The sequence below is a fragment of the Dermacentor variabilis genome, chromosome 1 (genome assembly GCF_050947875.1).
Source record: "Dermacentor variabilis isolate Ectoservices chromosome 1, ASM5094787v1, whole genome shotgun sequence".
Taxonomy (NCBI): domain Eukaryota; kingdom Metazoa; phylum Arthropoda; class Arachnida; order Ixodida; family Ixodidae; genus Dermacentor; species Dermacentor variabilis.
The window spans coordinates 192,923,922-192,936,553 of NC_134568.1; the positions used below are offsets into that span (position 1 = coordinate 192,923,922).

The 12,632-nt window shown below is 48.2% G+C and overlaps 1 protein-coding gene across 1 annotated transcript in view; it reads left to right on the forward strand.

Moving 5' to 3' along the window:
• Nucleotides 1–5,241: 5,241 nt before the first annotated feature.
• The window catches only part of LOC142572592 (uncharacterized), a 29,377-nt gene continuing 21,986 nt past the window's right edge, over nt 5,242–12,632 (forward strand). Inside the window, exon 1 of the mRNA XM_075681816.1 lies at nt 5,242–5,427. The gene's annotated coding sequence lies outside the window, so the exon portion shown is untranslated. The remainder of the gene's footprint in view (nt 5,428–12,632) is intronic.

The window sequence follows — 12,632 nt, forward strand, 5'->3', positions numbered from 1 at the left end:
GAGCAGGTGCAACAGAGAAAATCTGGGGGCTCTTGCTCTTTGGACATCTGACGTATTACAGAGAAGTTCGTTTTGTACGCATTTGTCCCTAGGCGTGCCAGCATTGCGCAGTGAGGTCGTATGGCTGTGTGTTAATGCCGTGTGTCATCCACAACATTTCCTCGTGCACCTCCTTCGATGTTGCCGACGCAGTAAAATGACGCGGACAATTGTTAGCAACCATGCAATCTGCTTGCATTGCATGGTCAGCGTACCAAATGAAAGGGCCAGCGCGTACCAAATATTAAACCAATATAAATCTTGGTGACATCATTTTATCATTCGAATGTTCATATTGGTAACCTCTAGATACGGAATAAGTTGAGACGTTGTGTGCGTAATTAACGAAACTACGTTAATTATATTTTCAATTATTGATATTAAATGGCTAAAGAAAATTAGTAGCTTGGAGCTTGTCCTCGAGATTATCTAGCCGAGCGAAGACATTTTCATTAAACATGGTTCTGTAAGAGCCCCCCCCCCCCCCCCCCCCCATGCGAACAAATATTTTCCAAACACTCTTGGAAAGCGTAACTGACGCAGAAAAAGAACGCCTGTAAAGTCAACCTAACCGCGCCTAGCCTTTTGTGATGCCAATAGTATGGCTCCATGAGCATATTCCTGGTGGCCAGTCCGCTTTCCATTTTCGTTAACGCTGTTTTTTCGAAGGCAAGCAGTTTAGAGTTTCTATGTCACTGTAGCAGCGAACGTGTGCCGACGAAAGCTGCTTGGTCGCAGAAGCGATGCATGACGCAATGATGGTGCAGGTTTAGCGCTTCGCTGGCTTCAAGACAATGAGCTGCCGCCGAGGGAAGGAAGATAACGAAGGTTAACAGCTATAGGTGGCTGCTCACGGAGCTGTGCCGATGGTAACTGTGCCATCGTGGCGAAATCTGGGGCGGTGATATTGACGGCTGAGATGTCTTTTCCGCGCTGATTTCGTTTTCAGGAAGAGATAATGCTATAAATGCAGTGTCATTCGTTCTTGTCCCGTATAAATATGGGTTTCAATAAACTATATCCCATTCATCCCCGAGAGTAGTGTAAGCGGGGAAACGCTCGCTCGCTCGCTCGCACGCACGCACGCACGCACACACACACACACAGACAGACAGACAGAAACGAACACAGAGATACGACACATGTTCGCCCGCATTCTCATTCACACGCGCCCAAGCGTCCACACACGCACAAAAATGTACGCACGCACACACAGACGCGCATACGCTCGCACACGAATACACGCACTCGTGCACATGCAGATTCAAATACGGAGACACAAATCACGTGCACACACGCAAGCACGCTCAAGGCGTGCACACCCATATACGCTCCTTTTCCTACCCTGCTGCCTCACAAAAAACATGCGCGTGCAAACTGACTCAATCACACTCGCTCTGCAATTGCCGTTCAAACTCCAGCTGTGATAAATCGCTTTACGGTTTAAATTTGGCGCTTCTTCAAGTCAATGTGCCCCCGACTGAGAGGGTGCAAAACCATTTGCACCTGTCGTGTGACATAACCCACATAACCGCCCATCACCGACTAAAACACTGCTTTAACGCAGCGCACCACCAATGTTCCGACTAAGTGCCATAAATGCATATGTTGTTACGAGGGACTACCATAAATGCATATGTTGTTACGAGGGGCTACCCGTAGGGACTACCCTCTTGGCGCAGGCAGTTGAAGCTTGTTGATACTCGGCTAGCTATTATATAGAAACAAAATTGTTTAAAATTTTGCCCATTCAGTTACGCATGTGCATTGCCGCGAAGTTCCACATGATGGTGAAGGTGCAATGTCCAGAATTCCTCCATGCTCCGTGCTTCCATGCTACAAGGCACGATAGTTTTTTTTCTTTTTTTAACGTAACACAGACATGCGCATGCTTGTTGTTATGTTGTCCAAGAAATAAAATATGATAATAAAAGCGATGACCTAATAAACAACCCATTTCTACGTTTTAGCAAATAAAAATAGAAAATATAATATCAAGATCCTGAAGAAACCAAAACCAAATCTTGAGTTTTGTGTTTCGGCCATCTGGCGGGAGTCTGTCGAGCTCAGTCCTACGTGGCGTTAAACTGCGATAGGCGGAAGCCTATCTATGACTGCCCTTGTTGCTGTTGTCTGAACTGTTCTGCGAACGGACGCCGCCGTGGCCGCGAGCATGGGATGCTAGCCGTGCCGTATGGCTGCAAGGTTTGTCGCCGATGTGCGCGCACCACCACGCGTATGTCCACGCTCCAGTGGCGTAGCAACAGGGGGGGCCGGGGGGCCGTGGGCCCCGGGTGCAAGGGGCCAGTGAGGGGGGGGGGGGTGTCATATACGTCTGAAGACGCCCCTCTTTCCGCCGGCTACACCCGGGGAGGGGGGTGACAGAAGACCTATGGGCCCCGGGTGCCAGACGACCTAGCTACGCCACTGCCACGCTCTCCCACGCGCCTATTCGCACAGCGCTACTGGCATGGCGCCTCCTCTCCATGCTCCCCTCGCCGGTGATCCCCGCTTTCCTGCGTCCACCACGGTCTGCGCCCGGACACTCATGAGCCACTAAAGGCTTACACCGTAAAATATATCACCCAATCGAACCGCGGCCAACATGACGCGCAACGATAGGTGCGAGTGATTAAACCACTCGGCCACGGCTTCCAATGCTTTCGCCGTGATACGATCGAGTTTTTTTATAGATACCACGTGCGTTTGCACGACTGTGTTTCAAAAATCGCTTGTGGGATATTGTACGTTACGCCATGTGTAGAGAGTCGGGATGGGTATCAATCGAAAGCCGTGTCTCCGGACTACATACGCTGTAGCGGCTGCTACAGTAGCAGCCGTAGTTTTATAACAGCTGCCGTTTTTGTCTCGAAAATCGAGTACAAAATTTTTGTTGTTTCCATAGGCTTCCATTGCTGAATCTTTAACCGCTCTGGGAACAAAATTCTAGCTTGCCACAGCGTGATCACTGGATTCGGCTCGTGTACATTGTCTTCTAGAACATGTATGTCACCTGCCTTTTTCAATAATCGGCCTGCAGCTTTGATTATTTGCGAAAACCTCGCTGGTTCCATTGAAAACGTGCTAGCTTTGTGCCGCGGCCGCTTGGGGCGCTAGTTGGTACGTGTCCAGAAAAGCTGGATATGAGCTCTGTTAGCGATAATATTGACACCTTAGACGTTCTCAAGCACTAATCTGTTATTTCATCTTGTCTTAATATTTTCCTTTAGTGTCCCTTTAAAGGGCCCCTGAAACGGTTCGGACAAATTTTGTAGACGCGTAGGGTACAGCTTAAGTAGAACATCCGCACCACAATTTAAGTGAAGCGTTACGTATTAAAGGGCCCCTGAAACGGTTCGGACAAATTTTGTAGACGCGTAGGGTACAGCTTAAGTAGAACATTCGCACCACAATTTAAGTGAAGCGTTACGTATTAATGGAGCTACAAGCGATTAGAAGTTACCCTCCTCCCCAGCCACGCTTTTCCTCCTCAACTCGTTCACCGAGCGAGCGGGGCTAAGCTCCGCCTTCACTGGTCCTGCGTCACGATGCGACGTCACATCGTCCACTTCCGGTTGTTTTGGAGCCCGCCCCCGCCCGCGCGAAACCGCTCCGCTAGCCGCTTGGCTGTCGACCCCAAGCGAGAGCTATCGAAGCAGCGTGCGTTGCGAGCATTCTGTCGTAGCGCCGAACGTGTCTGGTATTTCGTTAACCACAGGCAAGCTGGTCATTTCGGCAAATGACTGGAGGCATGAACTCAAGCTGTTGAAGGAACTTTGGCGTAGACGTACGTGAGCGGCCTGATCGGTCTGCACGGTCCAGACACTTGTTGGCGCAGCGCTTAACCAGCCAAACAAAGCGCTAATATTGCTCTAACCAAGTGTAAAACATTTTAAACATTTATAAAAACAACGTGTTGATGATTACACTCCTGCGAAAAATACGCACCAGCAGCAAAGAAGAATACGCTTCGTTGCTGCTACTGTGTATGGTTGAGCTCTATGCCACCAGGTGGCTGCACCGTGCAGACCATTCACATTTGCCCTTCTGCTCATCTCGGCTCATCCCGTTACGGCACAGTGAAGCGGCCAGACCCTGTCCCCTTGCGCTTATATTTGCCCTAATACGGGACTCGCGAAACGCTATTGCGTTAGTAATCTTCCGGTGTAAAGTGACGGCCACAAACGCGCAAATCCTGGCACCGATCGTATAGCGGCAGTCCGATGCGCAGCAGCCAGTGCGCTCGTACGCTGCCTTGCAGAGGGACACGATGTCGCAGCTTGACATATTGCCAGTCGCTACGTTTGCAGTCCACAAGGCAACAAAGTCGAATCATAGTGCTCGCGAAAAGACTGAGACCAACTCTAAACGCGGAGCTCTCGTCGTTGTACGTTGTAACACAAGCAGACGACACTTGCTGTGTGCCGGAAGTGCTTAAGTGTACTGAAAAATTGTTCTTGTGCATTCTCTTTATGCTACTTTCTTTTTATAAAAACAAATTAACTAACATTCCAACTATTACGAAGATCATTTGTTTACCATAAAGTTGGAAAAATTATCGATCACGTGCCCTGGTCAGCCAATCGGATAGCTCGCCCCACTGACGTCATATGGGTGATTTCGGTCATATGGGTAGGGGCGGCTTAAAATTCCGCCGAGCAGTGCGCTACGATCGGCAGCGATGTGCATTTTTAAAACCTTATAATAAATTACACGCTTTACGCAGAGCACTTAGATGTGTCAATTAATGATCAGAAGGACCTACTCTGACGACTCAGTACGTTTGTATAAAATCGTCAAAAGCGTTTCAGGGTCCCTTTAAGTCAAGCTAAAGTGATAGATGATAGATAATGTCATGGCTCGGTTCCTCCGTGCCGATGGCAGTAAATGGCGGTGATGGCGTATGCAGCGTCACCACTTCCCCCCGCTCTGTGGCCGGCGAACTGAATTGCGCAGAAGGTATGCTGACCCTTCAGACGCGATTTTCGTTTTAACTAAGTATTTTCTTGGCACAAGACAAGCGCTGCGAGTTTTCTGGAATGGTATTTTAACAGTCCGCGTTGACTTCATATTTTCATTTAGTGTCCCTTTAAATCCTTTTTTAACCGTTTCTATTAAAGTAGATCGCACGGCATGCTGCGCGGGTCGTGTATGGCGCTATATAAGCGTTGATATGGAAGACGACGATGATGAAGTCAGGTAGTGGATACGCACCACAGTTTTCAGGTCATCATCATCACTTACGTAAGGGCTCAGTGTTTCTTGCTAAGTGATCCGTATTTTGGCCTCCCGATTCGTTCTCTTGAAGAGTGTCCCGCATTTCAAGCAGTGGGCGAGTGACGTGGACAACTAGGGGCGCCAGCACCATTCCCAGATACTCCCACGCAAGTAAGAACAGGCACGGGCTCAAAAGTGAGCAAGTGTACATAGTAGGGCATCGCACACGCGCTCCTGCGGCAACCGCCAATGCTTTGTTTGAGAGCCGAGTGTGTGAAGTTATTGGCATGCGGCACATTCGTTTGATTAACGCGCACAGGCCACGCACGCGCACAACACCTTGCTTACCATGCAGATGGTTTAAGTTGGTGGCGCGCTGGTAGCGCAACACATCAGGCAGCTTGCGCGTGACGAAACGAACGCGAATACTGCCGTGCCATAATGAATTCTCTATCCCTGCAGGAGACAAGCCGATTTTATAAAATCGCAGTTTCTTCAACAGTCCTCTGACATGGTGACGTTAGTGCAAGTCATCTGACTTTTGCACCTGTGTAGTTTGGACTTTTAATGGCAACCGTTCTGCTAATGTTGGCATGCACCCCTTTTGTGCAGCACTCCGCGTTGCGCACCTTTCTCACTCGGACAGGTCACAGAGGTCGTCGTTTTATATCGTTTTCGACAAAAATCTGGGCTCGAATACACAAAGCTTTTCGTTCGCAAGTGCTCTATCTGGTATTGGCTGGCTGCCTTCGCCAAAAATACGTCCGACATCCTGATAGGCTGGCAGCTGCACGGCGTCCCTTAAGAAACTCCCATAGACGGTGGCGCCAGATTCCCCTCTAGGTGTTATAGTGAGAAACTCTACGGCGTCGCTCAAATGGCCTGCCCACCATGCTCATTCCTCTTCCAACTGGCTCGCTCTTCCGCACACAGCGCGTGCTCACCATTCTTTCAGGTGGGGCAAGGTCACGAAAGCCCGCTGCTCGTCTTCAGGGTGGCTAGAATGGTGCCCCTCTTGGAGTCACTTTTACTACGACGTTACTGTTTCGTATATTGAGGACATGCAGAACCCATCTGCGGTAACGTACGTTTCTGTTCAAAGAAATGCGTTTGCACTTGAATTATCTGTCGCTACTGTTCGTGCTTACACTGTCGCTGATGTTTAAGCAATATTGCGACGACCTTCAAATCACTCTATTCCTACACCACAATCAGAAAAACACACATGTTGAGGGCCGTGGACTAAAAGCAACAAAACGGCTTGAGGAGACCTACGGTCACCTTAACTTGGCGCAGACGGACGGGAACGTAAGCGCAGGGCAAAAATATTGGTTACCTTTACAAAAAAAAAAAAGGCGAATACAAAATGGGTATAACAACAAAAAGTATCATCGTATACACGTCGAACGCGTGTACCACAAAGTGACAAAGTAACACACATGTAGCTCAATGTAAAGAAAAGCAGGAACACAGACAAAAATAAAGCAATTTCAGTTTAATCAAAATATATTCGAGAAACATAAGGCCAAATGCGAAAGTGAACGAGGTTCTAGTACAGACGTAAGTATACTACAGCATTTTTTTTTGCAAGCTGCTTAATTGTGGCTTTAGTAGAATACACAGATTAAGAAACACAGTTTAAATGGTATGGTGTAATAAGTAGCGTAACATCGCGCACGTACCCGAAGCAACTATAGCTGCTTCGGACGCCTGCGTGATGTTGATCACCGTATATTATCTCTCATGCGCCTCTCACTTCGTGCTCAGATCGGTTTGGAGCGCTCCGAGACAGAGGATGACGTTCTGAGATAATCATGTGAACCACTTGGAGCAGTCGAGTTCTTTTAGCCGAATGCGCCGCCACTTTTGAGAGAGTTCGAAAGTGACCAATCGAATACGCCGTATACGTCCAATTTTACCTGTAAGGAATGCGTCGTAGAGCTTGCACAGCTAAAATATTCGCCAGTACTCGGCTAAAGCGAAGCTTTCGTTGTGGCATCCAACGGGTTTTGATGTTGTCGTAGTTGTTGTTGGTGGTGGTACTGTAAAGATCAGGGTGTGGACGCCTAAAGCCCCTGTATCTACGCCCCACCCCCGCTTACTTAAGTAGCGACAACCTTTGTTGTGCGACGCCTTTTCCCCTCACACCAAATCCGGTTCCGGTATTTCCGGTTCCGGCATTTCCGGTTTAAAAATTTCCGGTTCCGGCGTTTCCTCTTCCTGTAGTTGCGCTGCGGGAATTTCTGCTTTGACTGCTGTTAGACGATGGTGAGACGCCCGCGCGTGCTTAGCAGAGCTGTGGCAGTCACCATAAGAAGAATGCAAAGGGGACAAGCTGTTGTATTCCGCTGAAGTAGTAGTTCGCGGTCGCTGTTGCCCAAATGCACGAAAAACGGCAGTGGTCTCCAAGCGCCCAGGCACTACATTCCACTGTACGTTGTCGCGCGTGCCACAACCCGTCGCAGGTTGACGCGAAGCAGCGAACACGAGCAGATCGCTGGTTACAGTAGGCGGTGGTTCTTGAATGTAATCGCATTCACAGTTTCAACCGCAGCTCGTGCAATTAAAGCCTCTCCAGCGGCGTGAAAGTAAACAACGCTAAAAAACAAAGTGTCACTTCCACTCGGAACAGGAAGCTGCAGCTACGTAAGTTCCGCTTGACGCCGGAAGCTAAGGGGATGAGGGGGAGAGGGGCGTGGAGAAGGAGGGCAGGTTGGCGGTACTTAACCTGGTCGGAGGAAACGTGTATGGAGGGGCTTTATGGACGCCGGACGATGAGGAGCGGAGAGGTGCGGAGAGGAGGAAGGGTGGGAGGAGAAATACTCCGATTGGTTGACGCAATCGATAACGTCACCAAACACTAGGCTGGGGCAGTGGAGACAACTGGCCACCTAAGTGGTGTTGAGATAGCACGCGCTTCGGAGTTGGCATGGTGCACCGGCGTTCGCTCGGCCGTACATGTGTGTACCCAAAGCGTCGTTTATGCTAAATCCCACAGTGCGTGGGATCTGCACGATTAAAAAAAAATCAAGGCTGTTCGAAGATGCATTTCTTTGTGCTCTCTGGCCTGTTCCGAAATTCTCGGGGTTGCATAATTTTACCCAATGGAGAGACGGGCGGAATCACGAACTATTGTCATCAGCCCCTAGCCGCATTTCAAGTTTGGAGATACAACTGATTTCTTATTTTGCCGATAGGTGTAATAGAGAGTTTTATACAATCAGCATACGTATTGTAGTTTATGGAATACGAAAACACCAGTGACGTAAACAGCAGCAGCGGCAGCATGGTAGCGTGGTATTGTGGTTGTTTGTATAATCACATAGTGTCAGAAATGTGTTTCCGCTGTTCTCGACGAAGGAAAAAAAAAACACTATTCATTTATGAGTGTGCCTGTCAATACCTTTAGGCCATCAGATAAATTGCATCATGGTCTATCCTTGCTATAATAGTATAATGCGCTCTGGTTGAACATAAGGTATCAAATGGGTCTACCAGTGCTGACGTCTACATCTCCGGTATTCTGTAGATGGTAACATGTCACGCAAGGTCTAATGACGCGTATGTCAGGAACTGCGCTCTCACGGAGACGCACTCGCGGCACTTCGCTTGACTGGCGCTGACTTCAGGTTGCGATTCCGATCCTGTCCTCCTGGTCAATGTTTCGAACATCGCCAATAGTCTATGAGCCGTCCTACAGTGTCTGTAGAGTAGGAATCAAACTTAGAGGGACACCTAACTTTTAGTATACGATAGGGCTAGGTGATTGGTCATTTAACCTTCCGTTTAATCGATTAATGGTATAATCAGTATCAATCTTGTTTGTCGCGATTAATCGGTTGAGGTGGCATGAGCACAATCAAGCAAGCATTGACGTCGTCATCTCACTTGCTCAGTAATATGAAATTAAACGACACATATATCTACAATGTTCCGAATTAGACGGCGCCTGAGAGTCTCTCAGGACAGAATCCACCGAAGTAAGCTACACTTCTAGACGGTGGATGAAAAGTCCAGCCTCTGGCTGCAGCTGATATTGCATGGGCATAGAACAAAGGGCCAGCGACAAGATAATAGCATTTTTATACCTTTAAACCGGACTTTCATTAGGTTCAGTAAATGAAACGAAATAACTGAAAGCGTGCTGTTCCGGACAATAATGGCTTTACCGCAATGTAGATGTGTAACGGGGAGAAGGGACGTGAGAATTATTTGCCGAAGTACTTGCCGATACTGCGCCGCCTGCTTTATTACAAATCTTTCTAGTTAGACCCAGGTTAAAGGAGGTTAAGGGTTAAAAGAGGGTATTTCCGTCTTTTTATTTTTTTTACGTTAAATTAATGTCCCAGACCTTGAAACCCTGGGAAAAATAATGGGAAGCCTCAGAGCACCCTAAATAATTTACTGTATAATTCTAAATAATTGACTTATAATTTTGTATAATTGACTGTATACTTTCCTACGAACCAGAGCCCGTATTCACAAGAACGTATTGCGCCAGAATTGTTTGTAAGAGAAAATTTCAGGCAATCCTGATGCCGGAAATATCATCAGTGAAGCCGGCTGGCTAATGGCAAAGAGAACTTACGACCGAAAAGCTTTGTCAATTCAGATTTTACAAAGATTTTCTTTCGTAAATGTTTGCCATTGGCTGGCTGCCTTCGCCAATGGCATGTCTATCGTCACCACTGGCTGAATTTTTCTCTTATGAACAATTTTGGGGTAAGAGCTTTTTGTGAATATGGGCCCTGTAGCGGTTTCGTTTCCCAGGAGATGTTCGTGTCATAACGTGATGGCACAGAAGGTGGTCACGGGGTAGCAGAACATGCCGACGTTTTGGCACTCACTCCGGTTCGACCGGTCGTCTAGTCAGGCTCGCTGCGCGGCCCGATGTAGGATTGGCCATAACACAAATAATGCTTAAATGCGTTTACATGGTGTCGCAGTTCTCTGCGCATACACATTTAATCAGTATTCTTCCCTCGATAAACATCGCGTAAAGTGCTCACGGAATGAAGCGCGTCAATTTAGGGCTAAGTAATGCGCATACTTTCGTTTCAACAGGCTGCAGTTCGAGTCACATCGACGTAATTCTGGCGCGTACACTTACATCGTAGTCCTCGTCACCTTTGGTGACCAAATTCCTAGCGACATGACATGGTGCTTTCACGTACTTTGCACATATGTAGGGTTCTACTAAATGCTCCGCGTCGCATTTCATTCCGTGAGCACTGTACGTCGCCTTCGTCCTCATCGCACCGCTGCGTCGAAGTTTCACAGTTTACATTTCGGCACAGCTTGTGAGTAGCGTAGTGTATAAACATAAACACTGCATGGGAGTACATGTTGCATGGGATGAAACTAAACGCAACTGTGCGCGTCAAATGGCAGTTGAATAGAATTTTAATACACACCGCTTGAGTAAAGCTTCGCTTCAGATAGATTCCAACATGTGCGTTGGTCTGCATAATTTTTTTCTAGGGTTTACAGGTCCAGGATCTTCATTTAACACGCACACATACAATAGAAGGCGCCAAAAAATGTCATGTCAGTTATCCTCTAACCCTAGCTACGTACGCTATATATGAGAGCCCGTGGCTCTGTACGTCTCATGACGGGACTATTGGCGGCGAGGAGTTACGGAGTCGCCATCGATCGGAAGCGCCTCGCTGGCGTAGTATGAGGGATCACGTGGCGCGCTCCTCATAGGTTTTGCTGTCAGCGCTCACTGAAAACACCACGCGCGAGCTCTCCCGGACATTTCTGTAAGTACTTTCGAAACGAGAGAAGTTTCTTACTGTCTAAATAATAATCTTGGGCAAACTGAAAGCACACAATCGTTTACAGACGCTATCTCTTTACCGAATACGTACAGTGAACGCCACTGCGCGCAGTCGCCGCGATGGAGTCTCCGGAACCGGCTTCTTGCGTGAAAGGTAGGTAAACGCTGAGAGCTAACTATGTGAAATATGTTCTTATAGTGTTTGTATAACTAAATGGAGCGTAATAGAATGAAGCCTCAATGCAGCGATCGCACAGATTCACACCGACCGTCTGCGCGTCTGCATGCATGCATGTCCGCGCACTGTTTCGCTTTCTCCGCGCGCGCGTTTTCGCACCGTGCCATGAGCTTTAGGCCGCAGAATATGAGCATTTGACAGTATACAAGCAACCATTGTTGCGTGGGCGCTATCAGAGCTGTTCAAAAATAATTTCATTGTAGAGACTTCGACGCCTACGGGGACTGTGATGTGCCGTCGCGACGATTCAATCTTTTTTTTATACTAAATTCTTTGACCTTTCAATACTCTTTCTCGAGTTGCGTCGCACTGTATGTTTATCGGTGTTCTCAGCGTGCAATTCCCCGCTGCTCCTTTTTTTGTAATCCAGTGCATTAATTCATAACACAAACATGACCATATGCCATGCTTTTTTTAAATGTGCTTCTTACCGCCGCCTTTCCACTCCACTGAACTTGCCAGTATCTATAGCATCGACAAGTTCATAGACCAAACCGTCATGACATTAGTCGGGCAGCGGACTCGGGCGAGCGTCTCAGTGCGCGTTTTCAGAACATCGCAGACCGGGCACCGTAGCAGAAATCTTCCTCGCGTCTGTGCTTGCTGCATACCCGAGTTGTAGCCGATGACTATTTGCCGGTTTTATGTTTCGCGAGCCAAGCTTCACACAGCTTCTTGTCCTGCGGCTACGTGTGAATAAGGCAGACACCGTGCTCCGTCGCGTGCGTCCTGCATTGCGGCACCGAGCAGTAGCCTACCATGTTGTGCGCCTTCAAAGGCAGCCACTACCTATTGTAGTGCTTTCAAGCGTTGTAAAGGAGACACTCGAAGCGGGAAAATCTCGCCACTATATGAGGACCGCAGCGTACGAGGGAATTTAACCTCTCGTTTTCAGCTCGTTTCAGCGCGCCCGAAGCAGCCGACGCGGCCGCTATGTCCACGTGATCCCTCCTAGCACGTCACGCCGACGGTGGCGCCAGCTTTTCCAGTGGTGGAGCTCGAGGCCAATGGCTGGCAGAGAACGTTAACAAGCTTCTTTGCCTCCGCACCTATAGACTACAACTGCGTCTGAGCGCAAGTTTGATATTGATTCGCGTACATCTTCATGCTTTTTTACATACAGATAAACAAGTACGCTTGTCAATATTGACACGTGTACTTATCTTTATCGGGCGACCACGTTTCGCTGCCTAACAAATGTTATCGCACAGCGCGGGACGCGCCTGCATGTATCCGAAATTTTTGGAAAGTTTTCGATGCTTCTATCCGCTGTCTGTTGTCGCCGGACCTTGTGTTATCTGATTTCATCGCCTGACGCGAATGGTGTAGAACTTTGTGGAAGGCACGCGGGTCCCA